Here is a 24,085-nt window from a genome sequence, read left to right as displayed (position 1 = left end):
AGCTGACACCACCCTTATGGCAGAAAGTGAAGAAGAACTCAAAAGCCTCTTGATGAAAGTGAAAGAGGAGAATGAAAAAGTTGGCTTAAAGCTCAACATTCAGAAAACAAAGATCATGGCATCTGGTTCCATCACTTCATGGGAAATACATGGGGAAACAGTGTCAGACTTTATTTTTCTGTGCTCCAAAATCACTGCAGATGGTGACTGCAGCCATGAAATTAAAAGACACTTGCTCCTTGGAAGAAAAGCTATGACCAACCTAGATAGCATATTCAAAAGCAGAGACATTACTTTGCCAACAAAGATCCATCTAGTCAAGGCTATGGTTTTTCCAGTGGGCATGTATGGATGTGAGAGTTGGACTGTGAAGAAAGCTCAGTGCCGAAGAATTGATGCTTTTGAACTGTGGTGTTGGAGAAGACTCTTGAGAGTCCCTTGGACTGCAAGGAGATCCAACCAGTCCATTCTAAAGGAGATCAGTCCTGGGATTTCTTTGGAAGGAATGATGCTAAAGCTGAAACTCCAGTACTTTGGCCACCTTATGCGAAGAGTTGACTCACTGGAAAAGATTTTGATGCTGGGAGGGATTGGAGGCAGGAGGAGAAGGGGATGCCAGAGGGTGAGATGGCTGGATGGCATTACCAACTCAATGGACATGAGTCTGAGTGAACTCCGGGAGTTGGTGATGGACAGGGAGGCCTGGCGTGCTGCAGTTCATGGGGTCACAAAGATTCGGACACAACTGAGCAACTGAACTGAACTGAAGCGACTTAGCATGCATGCATGCACCAATCTTATTACTCTTCTGTAAAAGTTCTAGGTAAATGAACATGTTGAGTCTGGTAAAATAACTTGAGTCTAATAGGGAATTGAAAGTCATCAAGTTAAAGTCAGTGCCCTTTGGTGCTCAGAATGGGTTCCCATTTACAAATGGTGTTACCTGATGTAGTAGAAAGAGCCCCACATACCTAGATTTGAATTTCGGATCTGTGGTTGATTGGCTGGTGACTTTGGCCAAGTGACCTTTGATCCTCAGTACTCCTCCACAATGAGAGAAAATGAAGTTTAGCTGCAGAGCTGTTGGTAAGGATAGCTATTCATTGGGTAGCTGTTCTATAAAGTGTCTAGAAGGGTGCCTGACACATATGGGCTCAAATGTAAACATATGGGCTCAAAAGTAAGTTGCTTTTGTTTTTACTATTATTATGCATTTTGACACACTGCTTTTCTGTCAAATGCCTCTAATATTATAATGAACATAAAGACCCCATTGAACCTGAAATCATAAGTAAGATAATAAAATGCCTTAAATTTAGAGAACACTTTTGATCCAGAGTACTCAAAATCCTCCCCTTCTAATGTCTCCTCCGATTAGTTTTGTAAAGTGAAAGGAATACTCTTGTGAGCACATCCAGGAGCAGGGGTGAGACGGGATATCACTGCCTGGCTGCACCACTTTTACCAGCCAATCCAGGCTAAGTGAAGGGACAGAACGGCATCAGGAGGAAGGTGGGCAAAAGGAAACAAGGAGTGAAGTCTTCACATCTTAGGCCACCAGGGATGTCTCAGAGGATCCCATCCACTTACACATAATGCAAATCAATTTGAGTCACCTGCTGAAAAATAAATAAATAATTTGGAAAATGTTGCAATATATACAGAAGCTAAGAAGGAAGGCAAAGACGTGGGATCCTCTCAAATATCATTTTTAAAAACATTTTGTCCAGAATTAGCCCAGTCATTGCTTCCCTTCTCGGCTTTTCTCAAGCTGTCAAAAGAGAGCCAAACTTAGTTCTTAGTTCCTTCAGGTTTCCTGCTGGCTGCCAAATAGTATGAGGCCCTTCATCTCCTCCCTGGTGTCGCAATCCTTCACAGTTGCTTCATCCACCAACTGCCTCACGCCAACACTTTGCCTACTGTTTTCTTCTCTGTCTCTGCTTCCTGTGTGGCCACTTGGCCAGTCTGCCAGCAGCGGATTGGCCCAGAACAGCAGGCCGTCACGTGACCAAGTCCCAGCCTCTGCGAAGCACCCACGTCTGAATTTCCATGACGCACCTGCTGCCGTCACATTGGCTCTCAAGTAAGTCAGTGGTCAAATCTTTTCCAAAAGGGGTTTTGACAGAGAACAGCTTAAATCACCAAAGATGTTGACAAACGCACTGTTATCTAGGAAAGTGAGTAAAGCAACTCATTTGAAGGACAGGAACAGATAAGGCCCACCTCTTTGTCTCCTTGCCTTTTGACACTGATATTCCTGTGGAGACAAAGGGAAAGAATGGAAAGGAAACAAAGGCAAATCTTTAGCGCTGGCTGTCCCAGGGTTGATTAGGATGCTGATCTGTGTGGCAGGTTTCTAGGTTCTCACCCAACTTCTTGGCTGCTATTCAAAGGATTTAACAGCGCGCTTTGTAAATAGTGGTGTACAAAGCTGTTCTAAAAATAGTACATTTCCAGGGTCTGAATTGGGTGAGTGGAATGAGTGGCAATGACTGTATTGTACAAGACAGATTACAAGCAAGTTACTCGATGGTACTTGATATGCAGGGTTATTCACATCCTTCCTCTGGCTTGGTTAAATAATGCAAACACATTTACCAACGTACATGATCATTTTGTTTATTTGTGCTCTGGAGAACTCGTGTGTGTTTATGACTGACAAATGTACGTGTTCTATTTTCTGACAATCAAACAAAGCTCTTGCGATGAGGTAAATAGCTGAGTTAAATAGTGGAGCCGACACTCCTGAGAATCGCTGATGTGACACTATGGTGGTTGTTAATGACAGGTTTCCTGCTGCGCTTTCTGCCCGAAAGGATTTTTGCTGAAGGTGGGAATCAACAAGAGGCTCTGATGACTAGGGGGACTGCTGGGTCTGGCTACAATCTCTCTGGAAACCATGTGCGTGAAAGCTTGTGCCTCATAAGTAATTTTTCACCGAGGGAGCTACTGCTCTTGTTCTTTCTCGCCCTGGCGCCTGTGGTTGGGCTGCTTGGAACCTCAGAGAGTAGCACAGTCCTTGCTGTCAACTACTGCAAAAGGCAGGTCAGAGGTACTTTACACAGAAGACTCAGGCTCAGGGAGAGCCCCAACAGAACTTTAAATAAGGACATAATTACCTGAAATGAGATGCTGTGATGTGTTTGCAGTCATTTGAAAGCAAAAGACACCCCTTCTATTTTCAGCTATAAGTCGTGCTTGTTCCTATACATTCTGAGAAGAGAAATGTTCTCTTACCAAAATGCAATATAATTATTTCTTACATAAATAGTTGTCTTTCAGGCAGTTTGGAGATGCTCTTTTTTAATATCAGTAACGATGTGGAAAGTCTTAGGTGAAGCCCTGGATTGTTCTGACAGGTCAATTTCCTCTTAGAAGTCAGAAACTGAGAATAGGGACAGCTCTTGAAGGAGTCAGACCAGGGAAACACATTAAAGAGGATTAAAAAAAAACCCGCAGCCTGTCACTTTAGCAAACATTTCTCCTACCCAAATTTCATGCCTATAACTTGATACAGTCTTGGGTAGATTGGCTGTGACAGTCCGGAAGTGTACATTTTGACACTCCTCTCTCCCCTACTTTTGTATGACTTTGGGAAAGGTCCAAAAACTCTTTGACCCTCCAGTTTTCTCATCCATGAAATGGTTAGAATAATATCTGCCTCACTGTGAGGATTAAATTAGGTAATGTATGCAATGTTCTTGGCCCATGGTAGTAAATGGGATGCAGTGAGCATTCCTGGACATAGCCTCTCACCTGCCTAATAACATCCTAGTCTCACTCAAAATAGGTATCATCTAATAGGCTGAACACTATTCAAATGTCCAATTCCTTTTGAGAACTACCACCCTCATCATTATTATTTTCCTGGTTGTTGAAGAATGAACAGTCCAGACAGCATTCAATCAGAAGTTCCTGGCATTTGCGTCTTTATCAATATCTAACTGATAATGGGTGTTAGGGCTTACCTGGTGGCTCAGACAGTAAAGAATCTGCTTGCAGTGTAGGAGACCTGGGTTCCATCCATGGGTCAGGAGGATCCCCTGGAGAAGGGAATGGCTACCCACTCCAATATTCTTGCGTGGAGAATCCCATGTACAGAGGAGCTTTGTGGGCTACAGTCCATGAGGTCTCTAAGAGTGATACACGACTGAGCAACTAACACAATGGGGGTTAATTTCTCTTTGGAGCTGCCTTGGAAGATAACATAAACCATGATTCCAGCCATGGAATTTCCTCAATCTGGCTTTTATTTCTTATGCAAAGGAATTATGGTTTTTCCCCCCTAATAGGTGGATATTTGCTTACATCCCTAGAGAGTCAGAAAAATGATATAGATTTCATTTCTTGTTTGAGACTGATTTTTTTTCAAACAGATAAAAGAATATAACTGAGTAGATTATTGGAGGGCACATTGTCAAGCGTGAACAAAGTGAGCTCTAAAAGAGCCTAATGCAGTTATAGGGGGATGAAGGCCAGGTAACATCCTCAAAGTCATGGTCACAGCTAAAACCCTTACCAACCATGTTTGTGAAGTTAAGAAGGGCGTATGAGGTGGCTCTATAAACGGAAAGATAAAACTGTGTAAAATAAAGTATAAGTGGTACCTCTGCTAGTGACTATTTTCAAGATTGGCTTTCAGTCTCTGTGCTACAGTGTTCTATAAATTTATTCTACAAAGAAGATGGTTAGTGATCATCATCCAAAGTTAATTAAGTTCCTATAAACAAAATCTCAGCCAAATATGTGAAAATATTGGAATTGACCTTTTTAAAATAAAGCTTTCACATCAGTATACTTAAAAATCATATTGAAAAGACAAAGGATTTTGAAAAATGTCCAACTTTCATTTTCACTGGCCAAACTGAATTAATTCTTCTGTTTTCTCTTCAGAGGGGCACAGTGTTGCCTCTAAGGGGCTTCTCTTCTCAAAGGGATAAAATGTACAAACTCAGCAACTGAAAGAATGACACTTTCAATTCATTTGAGATTTGTTTTGCTTTTCTGTTTTATTGTAAGCCTATCTGCTAATGTGCTGACTGTGTTCTAGGCATTGAGAGGAATTAAAAGCTGTCACTGTGCTAATGGATCTTGTTGAGGGTGAAATGACTTTCATCTGAAAACTATTGTACTCAAGACAGTGTCCATAAGTCTCCAATTAAATTTAATCAACCGCTAGTATAATGCCAGAGATCTACAAGGCTGTGTATGGTTAACAGCAGTAGGCTGGTGTGGCAGAGAAGTGGAATTTAGTAAAGGTAGATGAGGGTGGCTGTGGGCTAAATTATGTGCCTCCTAATTCATATGTTAAATTCTAATCCTTATACCTCAGAATGGGACTGTATTTGGTATAGGGTCTTTAAAGAAATAATTAATATGAGTCCATTAGGATGGGCCCTAATCCAATGTGACTAGTATCCTTCTCAAAGAAGATTGAGGATGCAGAGACACACAGAGGAGAGGTCACATGAAGACACAGGGAGAAGACAGTCATCTGCAAGCCCCGAGGAGAGGTCCCAGAAGAAACCAGCTCTGCTGACCCCTTGATCTTGGACTTTTAGCATCCAGAATTGCAAGGAAATAAGTTTATCAGTTTACTGCGTGAGCCACACAGTCTGGGGTACTTTCTTTATTTATGGGAGCCTGTGTAGACTAATACAGTGGCCTTTGAGGATGAGTAAGATTTGCTTAGGTTGAGAAAAGAGGGCAAGTAGGAGAAGGCAATGGCACACCACTCCAGTACTCTTGCCTGGAAAATCCCATGGATGGAAGAGCTGGTAGGCTGCAGTCCATAGTGTCGCTAAGAGTCGGACACAACTGAGCGACTTTACTTTCACTTTTCACTTTCATGCATTGGAGAAGGAAATGGCAACCCACTCCAGTGTTCTTGCCTGGAGAATCCCAGGGACAGGGGAGCCTGGTGGGCTGCCGTCTCTGGGGTCGCACAGAGTCGAACACGACTGAAGTGACTTAACAGCAGCAGCAGCAGGTGCTACACTTCTGTCTTTCCTGTTCTTATTTGGCTTTTATTTTCCTTGTTTGTGTCTTTGTCCTACTATTAGGTGTAGAAGTTAGAAGATAGTGGGGAGAAGGGAGATGGGAAAAGAATTTGGGATGGAAGAAGTAAAATCAGAGAATGAATGAGACTGTTGGAGACCAGACTTGTGTTTTATTGGAGACCATCAGACATGGAAAAGCAACAAAAAGCAGCAACTGTAAAAAGCAGTGAGCAGTTTTAAAACTAAAGGATAGTATTAAGAATAAGAAACTGTAGAGTGGTTAACAGGATTATCAAAAGTCTGAAATTTATCTGCACTCAATAAAAAGGTCTTTATTGCTTACTGGTGGCATCTTGTTAAGTTCAGCCTCTATCTTCTAAAGATAAATCCCAATATTATCATTGTAGTTATGACTTATTTGATATTTATAACACCCCAGGGTTGCCTTCTTGCTACATTATTTTTACACTGTTGAAATAAATTTTTTTACAATGGATATAAATGATGCAAATATAATAAGGAAGCATTTATATCAATAGTAAAGACATGGCTGGGCTACTGAGTCAAATAGAACTTGTCATTCAAGTGAGTCTCATTACCTATTGAATATTTCCCAGTGATTGAGGGGTTTTCAGTTGTGTGAAAACATAGTAGGGACAAACACCAGTGTATGAAGATAAAAAGCTGCCTCAAATCTAAGCTATTAATCCAAACTGATATGTTCTTCCCTTGTGGCTCCGCTGGTAAAGAATCACCTGCAGTGTGGAAGACCTGGGTTCAATCCCTGCATTGGGAAGATCCCCTGGAGAAGGGAAATTCTCCACTCCAGTATTCTGGCCTGGAGAATTCCATGGACTGTATAGTCTACGGGGTTGCAAAGCATCGGACACAACTGAGTGACTTTCACTTTCATATATTTTACCACCTGGACATAATTTGTTTTCAGTGTGTAATGTCAAGAAATTTGTATTTAAGTGGCCACGTGCAGATTGTTCGTTCTTAAGGAAAGAGCCTATGTTTGGCCTAACTCCTTTGAGCACTTTAGTCTCAATAGTGACTTTAGAGAAATGTTTCTTTCATTACAATTTTGCAAGTTATGTTGGGGAGTGGGCAGGAAATAGAATTACTGAAGAAGGTTTTTATACTCTCATCTAAACTATTAGGAAAATACTTGGTGTGGAGAACATTTCTCCCTTCAGAACTCTTTTTTTGTTCTCCCAAGGACTAAAAGGTCTGAGTGACTTTAGAGCTCCCTTTAGGGCCAAGGGCCGTTTTCTGCACAAGAAGTTCCTGCCGTGGGCGGCTTACAGCCTCTGGGGGTCATGCCAGGCCTGCCTCACCTGCTGGCTCTGCCGCGTGGGCTCACTCTTGTCCACTCGCTGGTCCAGATTCACACTGTCTATGTATAAAGGGCTTTGATCTGGATACTTTGACCTTCAATTTCTGGGCTGAAGTGGCACTTTAATCAGCTTCCTATAATCAGGGACAGTATTCCTTACTCTCATGCCTGGCTATAGTTCCAGAAATTCCTGGCTGAGCATCTGCTTTCTCAGGAGAAAGAGGTGAGCATGTAAAACATGCGAGTACTTTTCTTTGTATCTCTGTTGATAGTAAAATGCTCAGTACACACTTAATGCATGAAAGAGAGGAAAAAAAGAAAAAAATAATAAAGAAGGACAGGGAAGGAAGAAAGACAGAAGGAATAAATGTTGGTTCTTTGCACAGTTAGAGGCTTCCCTGATAGCTCAGTTGGTAAAGAATCCACCTGCAATGTGGGAGATCTGGGTTCTATCCCTGGGTTGGGAAAAGCCCCTGGAGAAGGGAAAGGCTACCCACTCCAGTATTCTTGCCTGGATCATTCCATGGACTGTGTAGTTCATGGGGTTGCAGAGTCAGACACGAGTGATCGACTTTCACTTTTGCACAGTTGCTACACTTGGCAATGTGGTCTGCAGTAGTAGGAAAAAGCCAGCTAAGTCCGTAGCAATTCTGTTTTTAATGTTCTCTTTGACCATTAGCCCCAACCATTATCTCCTCCTAGGGGTTTCCCTGGTGGTTCAGTGATAAAGAATCCGCTTGCCAATTCAGGAGATGCGTTTTCAATCGCTGGATTGGGAAGATCCCCTGGAGAAGGAAATGGCAACCCACTCCCTTATTCTTGCCTGGAGAATTCCATGGACAGAGGAGCCTGGAGGGCTACAGTCCGTGGGGTCAGAAAAAAGTCGGACACGACTTAGTGACTAAACAACAGTTACCTCCTAATTCACCCACTTCTGTAGAGAATTCTTTTCTCCATAGAAGGATTGTCCCTGCCATCATATCACCAGACTCAAGGGATTTTCAAAGGGTAGGCAGAAACATTTCAGAGAACACAGCAAGAAGTCAAATTTAGGAAGATAAGGAAGGTCTAAAAAGTACACAGCCTGTCTTATTTATCCTAGTGATGTTATTGCCAAATCCTGTGTTAATCCTAATGATTTCCATTTTAGTTATCACAGGGCCTTACATGCCCCAGAATATCTGAGTAATTTTCCCCATCTCTTTTCTTAGACTGGCTATATCTCAGATGAAGGAAAAAGAAAAATAACACCCTACTATGTGGCAGATACTGGCTAGGTACCTGTGGAAAACACATTTTGGAATGTCTACACAGCCCACAAGGATCCACTCAGCCACGCTGCTCACCACGGGGTGAGGCCCTTTAGTCCTGTTTATGCTCAGTCTATACCCTACAGCCCTAGCTACTCTCCACTGAGAGTGGAGGGAACTCTTGCCATAAGGTAAAGAATCAAATTTTCTTGTGAGACTTAAGAATTGGAGTTATGGATTCCTGCTACCTCTGTGTAAGTGTCTTGGAAAAGGATATATAAGCTCAAAGGCTATGGGTCAGTCAGCTCTGTGGGTCTAGGGGAGATAAAGTGAATTCTCACACAAAGAGAAAAAAAATCAAATACACAAAGAGAAGCTACAGTGGATCCTGATGACTTTTTATTTCTTGGTCACAACATCATTATAAGGCTTAGCTGAACTCTTGACTTTAAGAACAATGGGATATCACTATAACCTTATAATTAATTTTTTCTGTCTCATTCTCTCTCACTTTTCCCCTTAAACCAGCTCAGGTTGATTTCTATTACCTGGAATGTAAGGAATCCTAACCAATAAAGTGATGTGTGTGCTGTACCTTACTTAACATGATTTTCACAATAGATCTGTGAGGTATTTTCTATCTCTGTTTTACTGATGAGGATAGTAACAAAAGTTGCCTAGGCTTTATACTTCATGAATTTCCAGGATGGCATCTGGACTCAAGTTTTGTGGACTTCTGAACCTAATCTTTTCCCACTGGGCTCTTACTCCCTTGGAGGTGCTCTGACGGCTAGGGACATCTTCTCCCATGACCTCAGGAAGACCCTGGAGTTTTGTAAGCCTTAAGGTAACAAAGATTCCAAGGATCGCAATTGCCCCCGGCTCCTGGTTCTCTGGCAGGACACCAGTTTCTGACTGTTCTGCCTGCCCCTACCCCGTGGGAGCACAGACTGTGCATTCTTCTAGGCCTGGAGGAGACACTCTTAGGCTCCATGGGGAGCAGGATACCCCACCCCTCGGAGAAGGCAGTGGCACCCACCTCCAGTATTCTTGCCTGGAAAATCCCATGGACAGAGGAGCCTGGTAGGCTGCGTTCCATGGGGTCACGAAGAGTCGGACACGACTGAGCGACTTCACTTTCACGTTTCACTTTCATGCATTGGAGAAGGCAATGGCAACCCACTCCAGTGTTCTTGCCTGGAGAATCCCAGCGACGGGAGCCTGGTGGGCTGCCATCTATGGGGTTGCACAGAGTCGGACACGACTGAAGTGACTTATCGGTAGCAGTTCCCACAAAAGAAAAAATGTCAAGTCTAAAGGATAGTCTGTCCTTTGGATGTGTTGTCTTCTGGCCCCTGAGAGTCGGCAGGGAGCTACAGCTCTAGGTTCTTGCACTGCCTCCTGCATTAAGCTCTGAACGCTCCTTCCACTAAACAGTTGGACCAGAACGGGTCAGTCTATTCTTTCCCTGGAACATAGGGTCCTTTTTCCTTCCACTGAAAGCTGTTTTCTGTTTCATTAAGTGATTAGTTATTTGGAATTCATCATTCAGATCCTTTTGGGGAGGTGAGAATGCTGCCCATGTAGGACCTGTGGCAGGGAAGTGCTCTAGGACTCCTGTCTTGACCAAGGCCTTTGATACCTTGATATTGGCTTAAGAACCTGTAAAAGACATGGACATATTTCCCCCATCTTCCTAATGACATGAGTGATCATTAAATGCCTATTTTGTGCTCTGAATAGGAATTATGATTCTCCCCCTGTGGACCCTGAGCCCATGTACTGAGACCAAGTTCTTGAAATTCTCTCCCTCTGAGGCAGATTCAGTATCGCACCACAGAGATGATAATTGATTTTTTTTTCTTTTCTTTTCTGTTTGATGATTTGATGATTGCTGTAACCATAGTTGCCTGGCTAGAATTTACAAAAGGGGAATAAAAATTACAATTTGGAGATCACTCTGCACTCCCATCTTCATTTTCAGCTCTCTCTATCTATAAAGGATTCCCTTTATCTTTGCCAAAACTTTGTTGGCTTAAGTGGTGGCCAGTTTAAGAATCTGGATTAGTTGTTAATGTTGCACTGATAGTTTTCTTAAGTACTTAGAGGGGGAGGTAAAGGAGACTAAGATTAATGTTAGGTTAATCTCACTTTAGTACTTGGTACAGAGTAGTCTCTGAATACATGTTAAAAGGATGAATTACAATGATTACAAAACATTGAATAAAAACAGAATCTATGGTACATCACTATACTCGATGAGAGGTAGAAATAAAGAGGAGAAAGAAGAAGAGAAAATTCTTATCTATAGAAAGGGATTAGATTAGAAAAAAAAAAAATCACTGTTTTTCAATCCCAGTGTAATATCTGGTCCAGGCAAGGATCATCAACAAATGCTAAAGCTGCTGGGTGAAGGGTTATTAGGCAATAAGTTATTCACAAGTCTCAAAACATCAACTATCAGATCACTTATTAATTACCAAGGGGTAAGGATATCTTTGTAACAGAGAAATAGAGCAAACACCAATTTAACCATGCTGTTACTCAAAACATTACCAATAATGGGACAAAGTGATGTTATGCCTCTCTTGGTATGCAGTTTGAAGTATGCAATGGTATCACCCCCTTTTTTTTTCCCCAAAAGTATTTCAACCAAAGCTAATTATGAGAAAACTATCACACAAATTTAAAATGTTAGACCTACAAAATAAGCAACCTGAACTTTTTCCAAAAAAGTTAATCTCTTGAAAGATGAACAAATTAGGGAGCCAGTTCTAGATTAAAGAAGCCAAAGAGACATAACTGATTCTAATGAGTATAAACTGAATAGATCCTAGAGATTAAAAAAATATTAGGAAGAACATTTTGGAAAAAATTATGAATAACAATTTGGAAAATTCATATACAGCATATACATTTCATGGTATTAATCAATATTAAACTTCTTATATGTAATAATGGTTCTGACATTGTATAGAAGAATGCTTGTCTTACAAGATACATCATAAAATATTTAGGGGTAAAGTGTCATGATGTCTGCGATTTATTTTCAAATGATTCAGTAGTAAAATTATACATATAGTGCACACACACTATAGTGTGTGTATGTGTGTGAGAGAGAGAGAGAAGAAGAGAGAAAGAGAAAGAAATTGGTACAAAACGTTAACAGTTGCTGAATCTAAAGTGAAGAGTATGTATTGATTGCAATGTTCTTTCAACTTTTGTGTGAGTTTGAAAATTTTCAAATAAATTGCAGGGGGCAAAGAAATGACAAACAGACTGACTTTTACTTTATGAAAAAGTTAGAAAGCCCAGGTAGCTCTTTTTCTGAAATAGGTGAGAGAAATTGGAAAGCCAGGCAGAATTAATAGAAAACAGAATCATAGAATGTTATCATTTGAAGGATCTTTAAAGTCTGATGTTTAGACTGATTCTGAGAAACAATCTGGAAGAAAAAATTTCTGGCTAAATAAATTGGGGAAACAAGGCACTACTCTCTCTCTCTCTTGGAGAATCACAATGAATATTATTAGCATGCTAAAGTTCTGAGTAAGGAAGTGTGTTTAATATTGCTTAACGTCACAATTTCTAAACTTATTCGATCACAGAACCTCTTTTTAAAAAACATGACCCCCATTAATTTCCTCAGAAGCAAATGTTCCCCAGAATAGAGAAATCCTGATTCAACTTTATTTAACAAGGAAAGAAATAGAGACTCAGAATAGTTGATTTTTTTCAAGGTCACAGTGGAAGAGACGAGCCAAAAACTCAGGTTATGAGAAAGGTGATACAAAGACAGTGATTGGTAGCATTCACAGAGAAGGAAAAAAATGTTTCTTACAAAGATCATGCTAATTGAAATAGTTAATGCCATTCCAACCAGCAAAAACCCTGTATTTTATCCCACTTATACAAGTTCTACATGTAGGATCTGTTTTGCAAACATGCCACCTTTGTTTATAACCACGGAGACATATGTTGTTTGCTAATATCGTACCATGCACGAGAAAATGAAATGCCTTATATATATATGATGCAAATCTAAGTTTCATTCTGGTATAGGGACAAAATATTACATGGAATTGTGATCAAATCAGCCTGTCTTAAGTTACACTGTTTATCAGTTGTGATAAGCTAAGGGGGAAAAACTCCCATGTTCTATTGCTTTATAAGCCAAGCACATTAAGAACATACATCTGCTTTAAAACTACACAGTTTCTTTTCTAGTGCCCAAGCAGATTTGCTCTGAGCTCAAGCAGTTATCAAACCCGGCTCTGCCTCTGATGGCTGCAGTTTACATTTGGAGCGAGAGCACAGCTCTGGTGCAGGACAGGCAGTCTCAGGCAACAGATGTCAACTCCCTTGCAAAGGCGCTGCTCTGCCTCACAACTGGCAGAGAACTGAAGGAGTTCCCTTCCCTTTATGGCTTTTATCTCTCTGGTTAATAGGGGATGGTGCTTAGAGGAGGCAATTCTTGAGCTATAAATCCAGACAGCAAATAAAGCAAGGGGAGAAGGAGGGAAACTACAATGTAAGAAGTTTCCTTTGTTTACTATGCTTAATTGGGATTCCACACATGAATGGAGAAGGGAAGAGGTTCTCTCTCCCAGGGTGACTAGGAAGGGGAAAAAGGTGGGTTTCCCTCTGTCTGCTTGCTTTTTCATGTGCAAATTAGTCAGAGCCTTTCCCAGCCTGAGAGAGTTTGTAGTTTTGAGTCCAAGGCCAGTGTCTCAGTGGGTGCTCAGTAAATATTAATTGAAGAAGATGACGGCTTTGAGGAGTGGTCTTAATTATATTCTCTCAGCCGCAGCCCTCTAGATGCACACAAAGGTCACTCTGTCTCTTGCCCCAGGCACTACCCGAGTGGCCCGTTCAGTTAATGAGAAAGGTCTTGTTCTCTCATTTGTCTCCTACCTCATCTGCAGTTTCATGCCCAACCCATCCTGGGGTCTGTGCTCAGAGACTGATGAGAACAAAAAGTCAGAAGTAGAAACAACAGCTGCTGCAGCCTCACTGCTTGTGTGGTCTTTCTCCACTGGACTCAGAACAGTACCCTCCTTGGGCTGGCAGCAAGGGGAGGGGGCTGAAGGAAGCAGCTGGAGAATTGGGTGGGGACTGCCCAAGGGAATCTGGTGTGGTGGATTGTGTTATCATTCCCAGCATCTCACACTCCTTCTAACAGGATTACACAACTTGCAGTGCCTCCTGAGGGACAGTACACAGTTTCTGCACTTTTGATGTCAGGCTTGGACTTGAGTACTCTGGCCAATGGATTGTGGGCAACCTTGACTATGCCTCATTCAAGGGAAAGCTCTAAAGCTGCTGTGAACCAGACATTTTTTCTCCTCCCCCAAAATTCATACATTGAAGCCCTAACGCCCCGTGTGATAGTTTTAGAAAGTGATTAGGTTGTGAGGGTGGAGGCTTCATGAATAGTATTAGTGCCTTTGTAAGAAGAGACACAATGGTGTGATCACTCACCTAGAGCCAGACATCCTGGAATCTGAAGTCAAGTGAGCCTTAGAAAGCATCACTATGAACAAAGTGGAGGTGATGGAATTTCAGTTGAGCTATTTCAAATCCTAAAAGATGATGCTGTGAAAGTGCTGCACTCAATATGCCAGCAAATTTGGAAAACTCAGCAGAGGCCACACGACTGGAAAAGGTCAGTTTTCATTCCAATCCCAAAGAAAGGCAATGCTAAAGAATGCTCAAACTACCGCACAGTTGCACTCATCTCACAGGCTAGTAAAGTAATGCTCAAAAGTCTCCAAGCCAGGCTTCAGCAATATGTGAACCATGAAATTCCGGATGTTCAACCTGGTTTTAGAAAAGGCAGAGGAACAAATTGCCAACATCTGCTGGATCATGGAAAAAGCAAGAGAGTTCCAGAAAAACATCTATTTCTGCTTTATCGACTATGCCAAAGCCTTTGACTGTGTGGATCACAATAAACTGTGGAAAATTCTGAAAGAGATGGGAATACCAGACCACCTGACCTGCCTCTTGAGAAATCTGTATGCAGGTCAGGAAGCAACAGTTAGAACTGGACATGGAACAACAGACTGGTTCCAAATAGGAAAAGAAGTACGTCAAGGCTGTATATTGTCACCCTGCTTATTTAACTTCTATGCAGAGTACATCATGAGAAACGCTGGACTGGAAGAAGCACAAGCTGGAATCAAGATTGCCGGGAGAAATACAATAACCTCAGATATGCAGATGACACCACCCTTATGGCAGAAAGTGAAGAGGAACTAAAAAGCCTTTTGATGAAAGTGAAAGAAGAAAGTGTAAAAGTTGGCTTAAAGCTCAACATTCAGAAAACGAAGATCATGGCATCTGGTCCCATCACTTCATGGGAAATAGATGCGGAAACAGTGGAAACAGTGTCAGACTTTATTTTTTGGGTCTCCAAAATCACTGCAGATGGTGATTGCAGCCATGAAATTAAAAGGCACTTACTCCTTGGAAGGAAAGTTATGACCAACCTAGACAGCATATTGAAAAGCAGAGACATTACTTTGCCAACAAAGGTCCGTCTAGTCAAGGCTATGGTTTTTCCAGTAGTCATGTATGGAGGTGAGAGTTGGACTGTGAAGAAAGCTGGGCACCAAAGAATTGATGCTTTTGAACTGTGGTGTTGGAGAAGACTCTTGAGAGTCCCTTGGACTGCAAGGAGATCCAACCAGTCCATCCTAAAAGAGATCAGTCCTGGGTGTTCTTTGGAAGGAATGATGCTAAAGCTGAAACTCCAGTACTTTGGCCACCTCATGCAAAAAGTTGACTCATTGGAAAAGACTCTGATGCTGGGAGGGAGAGGGCAGGACGAGAAGGGGACGACAGAGGATGAGATGGCTGGAAGGCATCACCGACTTGATGGACATGAGTTTGGGTAAACTCCGGGAGTTGGTGATGGACAGGGAGGCCTGCTGTGTTGCAATTCATGGGGTCACAAAGAGTCGGACATGACTGAGCAACTGAACTGAAGAAGAGACATGAGATGACCTCTTTCTCTCAGCTGTGTGAAGATACAATGAGAAGACAAATACCTATAAGTGAGAAGGCAGACCCTTACCAGACTGAATTTGCTGGTACCTTGTTCTTGGACTTCCCAGCCTTCAGAACTGGGAGAAATAAATGTTTGTGGTTTAAGCCACTCACTCTATGGTATTTTTGGTATTGCAGACTTAACTGACACACACAGATTCATTGTATATTCCCATCAGCTCTCTTGCTGTTTTCTCTTTGCCATAAGAATGGCATGGCCAAAAAATGGACTTCTCTTTCAGCCTGGATCTGGAATGAAGAAAACACAAAGACAAGGCTGATGTGTGTGTGTTCTTCATTACAGATCCCAGAAAAAGCCTTTGTAGTTTTAACTAAAAATCAGAGGGTGGCGGGGGTTGTTTGCATAGCAGCAGAGCTGACTGATTCATGCCATTTGAGTGGAGTAGGAAAATGAAGTTAGTGACTTGTCTGCTTCATCAGTACTGGTCTTTACCTGTCAAGCTGCCAACATGTGATGAATAATAGAAGCTCCTTCAGCCCTTGTGCCTGCTGTTTTGACACTGCCCCCACAGCCTTCTTGAACTAAATAAAGTTGAATGGCATACCATTCCAACTGCTAACAGATCAAGGAAAGGGCTTCTTTGTGAGGGTACGCTTCTCCAAGGTTAGAGAAATCTTGGCTTTCTCCAGAGACCTGCATGAGAGGCATTGTGTCTTTCATTTCTCTTTACTGCAGTCCAGATTTGCCTTAGTACCTCCTCCAACACCGCAGGTACCAATAGCCTTCCAAGAGGAGCAATGGGGCCTGTGGTAGAGTAGCATGACAGCAGGGATAACTTTGACTCATTTGTGCTTTGCATAAGTATTTACGTGCTTCCTCCAAAGCACTTACCTAGTGTATGTTATAACTAAATACTGACTTAGACTAATGTCCTAAACAGGAAACAACTGAAAAATTAAACATTTATGAATTTGAATTGAGTTATAACTTTGTGTTAAGTTTATTTAGGGATCAGTATTTGTTGGTTTATGTTATGCTATGCCTTTATAAAGATGGTTGTATGAAAATATTGAATCATACAGCCTCTTTCAGGAACTCTGTGACTATAAAATTCTTATACTCTTGCTAAATTTAATCAGATTGCATATTACCAACAGATTTTGATAGCTATCATAAAATAAGGAATTCAAACCAGCAGATGATTATAACTGACAACAGGAATGTAACTGTGAACTTTGAAAATATGCTAATGCTTATCCCTGTATAGAAATATTAGCCTAAATTCTTTCTATGACATATGCATATGTGTTTAAAATCTATTTTTGTATAGAGTAAAAAAAAAAAAATTAATTCCCAAAATATCACTCTCCCCTTTGACATTTATCAGTGATAGCAAATAATGTCAGGGAACATTAGTATACTGAAGGAATACAGAGATGCTGCCTAAAGCATATACTTGGGTTTTGCTTTAAAAGAATTTGATACACATCCTGAACACTGGCCTAATTTTTGCATTAGATCAAATTCCTCATACTGGGTGGTCACTGTGTTGGGTCTTGAATCTGGTCCTATTCATCTTTTTAGGCTCAGGAACTTGCATGCTGCTGCTAAGTCACTTCAGTTGCATCCGACTCTGTGTGACCCCATAGACGGCAGCCCACCAGGCTCCCCCATCCATAAAACCCACTAAATAAGAGGGCTTGACTCCGGCAGTTGGTGATAGACAGGGAGGCCTGGTGTGCTGCAGTTCATGGGGTCACAAAGAATTGGACACGACTGAGCAACTCGACTGAAAGAATAACTTGGATAGAAAGACGGATGGGTGGGTGGGTGGTGGATAGAAGAATAGATAGCTGAGTCTCCTGTCCTCCTCAAAGATAAGACAAAAAAGTAATCATACTGATATTAATTTAAACAATTTAAGGAAAGGCCATGCATTCTTTTAATATAAATAAGGTAAATCCAAATTAATATAAATTAAACTGTGATAATCAGTATCATAGTGATAGCTTACGGTGAACGATGTTGGGTTCATGATCTCTGAAGAAGATTTAGCTTTGGGACCAGGGACCAGGCTTGATCACTCAAGAGCTTTCGTGTAGCAGTTTTATTAAAGTGAGAAAGGGACAGAGAAAGCTTCTGACACAGACAGCAGAAGGGGACGGAGAGTGCCCCACTCACTAGTTTATCAAGGCATTATGTACTTTTACCAGACCCACTCCCACAACACACATACATCTTAAATTAACAAGATTAGAAGGGCAAAAAAGTCATATCAGACCCACTCCCACAACATACAGTCTTAAGATAACAAGATTAGTCAGAAGGTTTTGTTAAGGAGAAACATGTCCTTGAGCAGGATACATTGTTACATTGACTAAGACAAAGCAATGTAGAAAAAAAGTTTGTCCTTTTCTTCTCTTTGAGAGCCCCAGACCCCTTTCTCCTCCTCAGGGACCCTGGACTTATCAACCTACCTAGGAATTGACTCTTTCAATAGTAATAAATTAGAATGTTCATCTGAAGGCATCTTTTGCTGTAAATGCTCCTGAAGGCTCAGCAGTGATGGGTAATTTTCTTCATGCCCTCATAGGTTTTCCTTGAGAAGCTTTCCACAGCAACCCCACAGTAAGATGTTAATACGACTTCATCATGTAGGGGGCATGTGTTTTAGAGTTCTTGTTCACCTGATGCAAAGAGCTGACTTACTGGAAAAGACCCTGATGCTGGGAAGGATTGAAGGCAAAAGGAAACGGGAGCAGCAGATGATGAGATGGTTAGATAGCACCATCGACTCAACGGACATGAATTTGAGCAAGCTCTGAGAGATCGTGGAGGACAGAGGAGCCTGGCGTGCTGCAGTCCATGGCGTCGCAAAGAATGGGATAGGAATTGTCCCACTTAGCAGTGCTAAGTTTGGGGGATACAGAGATGAACAAGACATGCCGTACCATGAAGAACTTGTAAGGGGAGAGGAAGACAAGTAAGTGAACAAAGACAAAGTGAGTGTGACATTTAAGAATTAAAAAACTGTGAATGTAAGGAGGAGGAAGACAGTGATATTGAGTTAAAACATCAAGCAGAGACAGCAGCAAGCTGGGCCTTGGAAAATGAGTAGAAATTTCCCCACTAAAAATGGGATAGTGGGAAGGGTAGTTTTCCAAAAACAGGGAAAAGTATGAGCAAAGGCACAAGTTGTAATTGCACAGCTTATTTCATTCATCTCTTCACCTAGTTGGAGCTCATAAATTGCTCTAACCTCAGAGAAGAGGGAGTAATATGGTGTACTAATAGCACTGTATGAAGGAGGCAGGTGGCGGGGAGCGGGGAGTGGAGTATGGTAAAAGAAGAAACTAGAAAAGTAAGTTGGGGCCAGCCCATGAAAGCAGATGTTGTTTCATTTATTTGAATGAAATGTACTCTGTACTTCCTGTGAGAAGGATAAGCCCGCTGAATTTTAGGGCTGACATTCACTTATATAGTTACAAAATAATGCAAGTTGACATTAAGTTGAAAAAGGACTGTCATGTGACTTCCTGCCATACACCAGAGAAAATCATAGCAGTAAAATAAGTGTTTATTGAGCCAATGCACTTTAGATTCTTTTCCAAGCCTCCCTAGGCAGCTTTGGACAAAAATGGGGGTTGGGGGGTGGAAAGAAAGATGAAAAGAGAGAGGAAGAGGATAAGGGGAAAAGAGAACTGGAGGGGGAAGAGAAGGGGAGGAGAGAAAAGAAAGAGAAGAGCAACAACTCTGTTCTCATACTGAGGCAGTCTTAGCAGAGAAGGGAATGCAGTGATCACACTGCTTTTAATGAGCCTTTGATACCTGCACACCTCACTAGGAACATAAAATCTGGTTTCTCCAATCAGTGGAGTTTTTTTCATTTTTTTTTTTTTTTTAGAGATGGATATTTTTTACTCTTGTTAGCCTTAAAGGGACATGAAACATGGTCACCATTCTCCAAGATAGGATTTACCTGAGGCTGGCTAGAAAATGTCTCAGTATGGAAGTCATCTCTTCTTCTTCATTCCTCAAAGAAGGAAACCAAAAGAATCTTCTTTAAAGAACAGCACCAACAACGTGGAAATTGGAAAAGCTAGATTTAAAGCTAGATTATGCATAGCACTGGATCAAAGGCTGTGTTTTATCAAGAGAGATTAATCTGAAAGGATCAGGTATCAAGAAAGGGAATAGGCTCCCTGTATTTGTAGCTGGTGGTTGGCTGCCATGATGAATGTGAAGACCAAGGTGATAGAAGGAGAGTTGTGTTTTGGATCAAGGTCATCGGAAGAGGACAACTAAAGAGGAAGATGTTAATAAATCAGAGATCTGGCTTCCATGGGTTGCTGCCCAGAAGAGTGGGAATAATGTTTGTATGAAATGCTTGCTGGTGAGCAAAGCAAAGTCAATTCCCTTCTTTGTGACAGGCGGTTGTGTGACACGAAGGAGAGCACACCTCTTATTCATAGTAGGAGGATTGCTTTATCAGAAGAAACTGTTAATGTGTTTGAATTGAAAAAGAAACTGCACTTACAGACTGTATAAATGGGAAACTTGCACCTCAAAGGGTTCATGTAGATTTAGAAGTAAGGCTTGAGATGCCAGAAAGAAAGTGACATTAACGTGGTGTATTTAAAAGAGATGAAATCCAAGGGAATTTGCCAGATCCAAGAGGAACTCCTCTGTGTTCTATCCAAGCTGAACATTCCATTTTTACAAGGGCTCCTTTGTTGTCATGTTTATACACAGACTAATAAATGCTTGACCTTTTTTAGTGATGAAGGAACAGTCTGTGCCTCAGGAGCATATTATTTCAAGAAGCACAAATGAAGAGAAAGTCCAAACCCCTCTGGGACAGATGGACTAAATATTTTGATATTGGAACCACATGGAGAAGGGCAGGGATTAGGAAACAGAATGGAGCGCTGATAAGGGAACCTGGAAACAGCATCAGTCTTCTCAGATGTTTCAGGCACTCCAGGTATGTGTGGAACTGGACAGCAGCCTCACGTGAGGAGGGCATCACAGTGAACTAGACTTTTACCTTGATGTATAGTAAATATGGACCATAAATGAGAAACATATTTGTGGTCTGGCAAAAGTGTTGATTTCTCAACTTCTGGGTTCTGTATTAAAATCACTAGTATTCATCAAGCATTTACTGCCTAGCTTGAACTAAGAGCTTTATATGAATTATTTGGTCACACATTAACTTTATGAAACAGGCACTATTATTTCCACCCTAATATTTTTTCTTTTGTAGACATAGAGGTACAGAGAGGGTAAGTAACCTCTGAGAGTCAGAGTATTGCAGTGACTTTGAACCCACTTAGACTGAAGCTCAGATCCCAATGCCTCCCAGTGACTTTGGCATTAGATTCTCATTTGCCTCCCTCCTCTGATGCTGCATTATTCCCCACTCCCTATTCTAAATAAAAACTGCTGCTAAATTGAGGGTGAACTTCAGATCATCCGTGGTATGTGTGTAGTTGCCCTTAAAGTACCGCCACACATTTGTGTGTCTTTGAAACAACAAAGGGCAGTCATTACAGTGGTGTTGGGGCATGCTTAGAATGTGGCATTTTACCATTTCTTACTCAATGTTTTTGCTAGTATTATACTGTTAAGACTCATTTTGAGAAGAGAGAATACTAATCAATGGTGAGGGTGACAGAAAGGTTATTTTAAAAATTAAAAATAACATAGCTTTTGATTCACAAAGTCTTTACTTTGGAGGGTCAGAGACGAGTAATGAAGTGTGGGATTCCAAGCGCAGAGCTGAAACCACGAGTATCTAAAATGCAGCGGAAAGAAGCAATGAAGATGTGAAAACCCTAAATAGCATGAAGTGATTGGTCTCACTGTTGGGCATAATGAACTCCTACCTGTGCTCAGTGCCACACAATGCAGAGTTTACAGCCCCTCTGAGACTGGTCCCAGAGAGCAATGTCCAGGGGGAGTGGTGACTGTTCTGCTCAAGGACAGCGAGGTGTTGGGGACGCGGGTGGGGAGGGGGTGGTGTCCACCCCACCCTGAGACAGGACCCACCTGGCCTCAGCACGTCCCCCTGCAAGAATCTCAGAGCTCAAGCCTTGACTCTACTTCCTTTGTTCTCCCTTTACTCAGCTCCTGTTTTCAGAAGCAATCCGATAAACTTATTTATGTTGAAAAGTTTAATGTGTGATTCTTCCAAGGGGAGTTGGTTTCAACAGAAAATCAAGGCTCGGAACAAAAGTTGCAACAAGGTCTCAAATTTAACTTGCTGTACTCAGAACTGTGAAAAACAAAAGGTAGCTTTTTTGATTTCTAGAAAAGATCTAATCTTACTTCACTAGCTTTCCCCACACTAGGTGCTATGGGGAAAAAAACAAAACCAACTTAAAATTAGCATTTAAAGCCATTTTAGTCTCTTCTAGTTTCAGATAGTCTTATTTTGAATAATTATTCAGTCACTACAATTTGCTACCTTCATTAGTTTTCTGTTGCTGCTGAAAAAATTAACGTAACTCTAGTGGCTTAAAACAGTACAGATCTATTATCTTACAACTCAGAAGTCTGAAATGGGTGTCATTAGGCTACAATTAAAGTGTTGACAGGGCTGGTTCCTTTCTGGGTCCTCTAGGGGACAATTCTTTACTTTCCCTTTTCCATATTGCTTGGATTATGGCCCTTTTCTTCCATTCTCAAAGCCAGCATCAGCAGGCGAAATTCTTCCATCTCTTCCTTCTGCCCTGACTCCTCTCTTTATTCCACATTTAAGGATTCTTACATTACATGAGGGCTTCCCTGGTGGCTCAGTCAGTAAAGAATCCTCCTGCAATACAGGAGACCTGGGTTGGGAAGATCCCCTGGAGAAGTAAATAGCGACCCCCTCCAGTATTCTTGCTTGGAGAATCTCATGTATAGAGGAGCCTGGCCAGAGCCTGGCATGGGGTCACAAGAGTTGGACTCAAGTAAGCGACTAAACCACCAATCCAGGATAATCTCTCTACTTTAAGGTCAGTTGATTCAGTTCAGTTCAGTCGCTCAGTCGTGTCCAACTCTTTGCGACCCCATGAATCACAGCACACCAGGCCTCCCTGTCCATCACCAACTCCCAGAGTTCACTCAAACTCACATCCATCGAGTCGGTGATGCCATCCAGCCATCTCATCCTCTGTCGGCCCCTTCTCCTCCTGCCCCCAATCCCTCCCAGCGTCAGAGTCTTTTCCAATGAGTCAACTCTTCGCATGAGGTGGCCAAAGTACTGGAGTTTCAGCTTTAGCATCATTCCTTCCAAAGAAATCCCAGGACTGATCTCCTTTAGGATGGACTGGTTGGATCTCCTTGCAGTCCAAGGGACTCTCAAGAGTCTTTTCCAACACCACAGTTCAAAAGCATCAATTCTTTGGCACTCAGCTTTCTTCACAGTCCAACTCTCACATCCATACATGACCACTGGAAAAACCATAACCTTGACTAGACAGACCTTTACTGGCAAAGTAATGTCTCTGCTTTTCAATATACTATCTAGGTTGGTCATAACTTTCCTTCCAAGGAGTAAGCGTCTTTTAATTTCATGGCTGCAATCACCATCTGCAGTGATTTTGAAGCCCAAAAAATAAAGTCTGACGCTATTTCCACTGTTTCCCCATGTATTTCCCATGAAGTGATGGGACCAGATGCCATGATCTTAGTTTTCTGAATGTTGAGCTTTAAGCCAATTTTTTCACTCTCCTCTTTCACTTTCATCAAGAGGCTTTTTAGTTCTCCTTCACTTTCTGCCATAAGGGTGGTGTCATCTGCATATATGAAGTTATTGATATTTCTCCCGGCAATCTTGATTCCAGCTTGTGCTTCTTCCAGCCTAGCGTTTCTCATATAGCAACTTTAATTCCATCTGCCTTCTTAATTCCCTTCCCTGTCTACCACACCACCATTTCCAACTTGTTTCTCTCTTTCTCTTGTTGTTCCTTCCAAAAATGGCACACACCCGTATCGGGGGAGGAGATAGAGAGTCTCAGACACAAGGGTTCTCTCTCCTCTGGATCCTTGCTGGTTTCTTTCATTTTAATATTCATTTGGCTGTGCTGGGTCTTAGTTGCAACACTAGGAATCTTTATAGTTGCAGCATACTGTACTGGGCCATCACCACCACTCTGCTGAGGCTTCTTGGCCACAGGGGAGTACCTCACATGGTGCTGTCTACTGGGAGCTGGAGTTGGAGATAAAATGTGCCTGCTGATGAATTATACCATTAGGGCATTTTCTGATCTGAGGAGAGGGGCACGGACTCTCTCTACCTTTGGATTTCTCTTGAAATCTATCTCATTGCTCTTTCCTCCAGAATGTTACAACAGAGGTCTAATCAGAGAACAAATGGCTAACTGCTTGATTCTCATCATCTCTAAGACAGAACAATTTTCCCCTTCCCCTCACTATTGGGTAGTGGCTTTTCTAAGTTCATAACTCCTCCACAAAAGGTAGATTTTGTCTGGTCCTC

The 24,085-nt window shown here is 41.8% G+C and overlaps 2 long non-coding RNA genes across 2 annotated transcripts in view; one reads left to right on the top strand and one right to left on the bottom strand.

Annotated features, from left to right (window-relative positions):
• LOC132342591 (uncharacterized) overlaps positions 1 to 14,744 on the top strand; it is an 85,999-nt gene extending 71,255 nt beyond the window's left edge. Inside the window, exon 5 of the long non-coding RNA XR_009491023.1 lies at positions 1,965 to 14,744. This is a non-coding gene — a long non-coding RNA (uncharacterized lncRNA). The remainder of the gene's footprint in view (positions 1 to 1,964) is intronic.
• The window catches only part of LOC112442021 (uncharacterized), a 47,543-nt gene that overhangs the window by 3,518 nt on the left and 19,940 nt on the right, over positions 1 to 24,085 (bottom strand). The window lies entirely within an intron of this gene.

Source organism: Bos taurus, chromosome 17, assembly GCF_002263795.3.
Source record: "Bos taurus isolate L1 Dominette 01449 registration number 42190680 breed Hereford chromosome 17, ARS-UCD2.0, whole genome shotgun sequence".
Classification (NCBI taxonomy): domain Eukaryota; kingdom Metazoa; phylum Chordata; class Mammalia; order Artiodactyla; family Bovidae; genus Bos; species Bos taurus.
The sequence above is the reverse complement of the archived record's forward strand: the minus strand, read 5'-3'. Positions and strand labels throughout refer to the sequence as shown.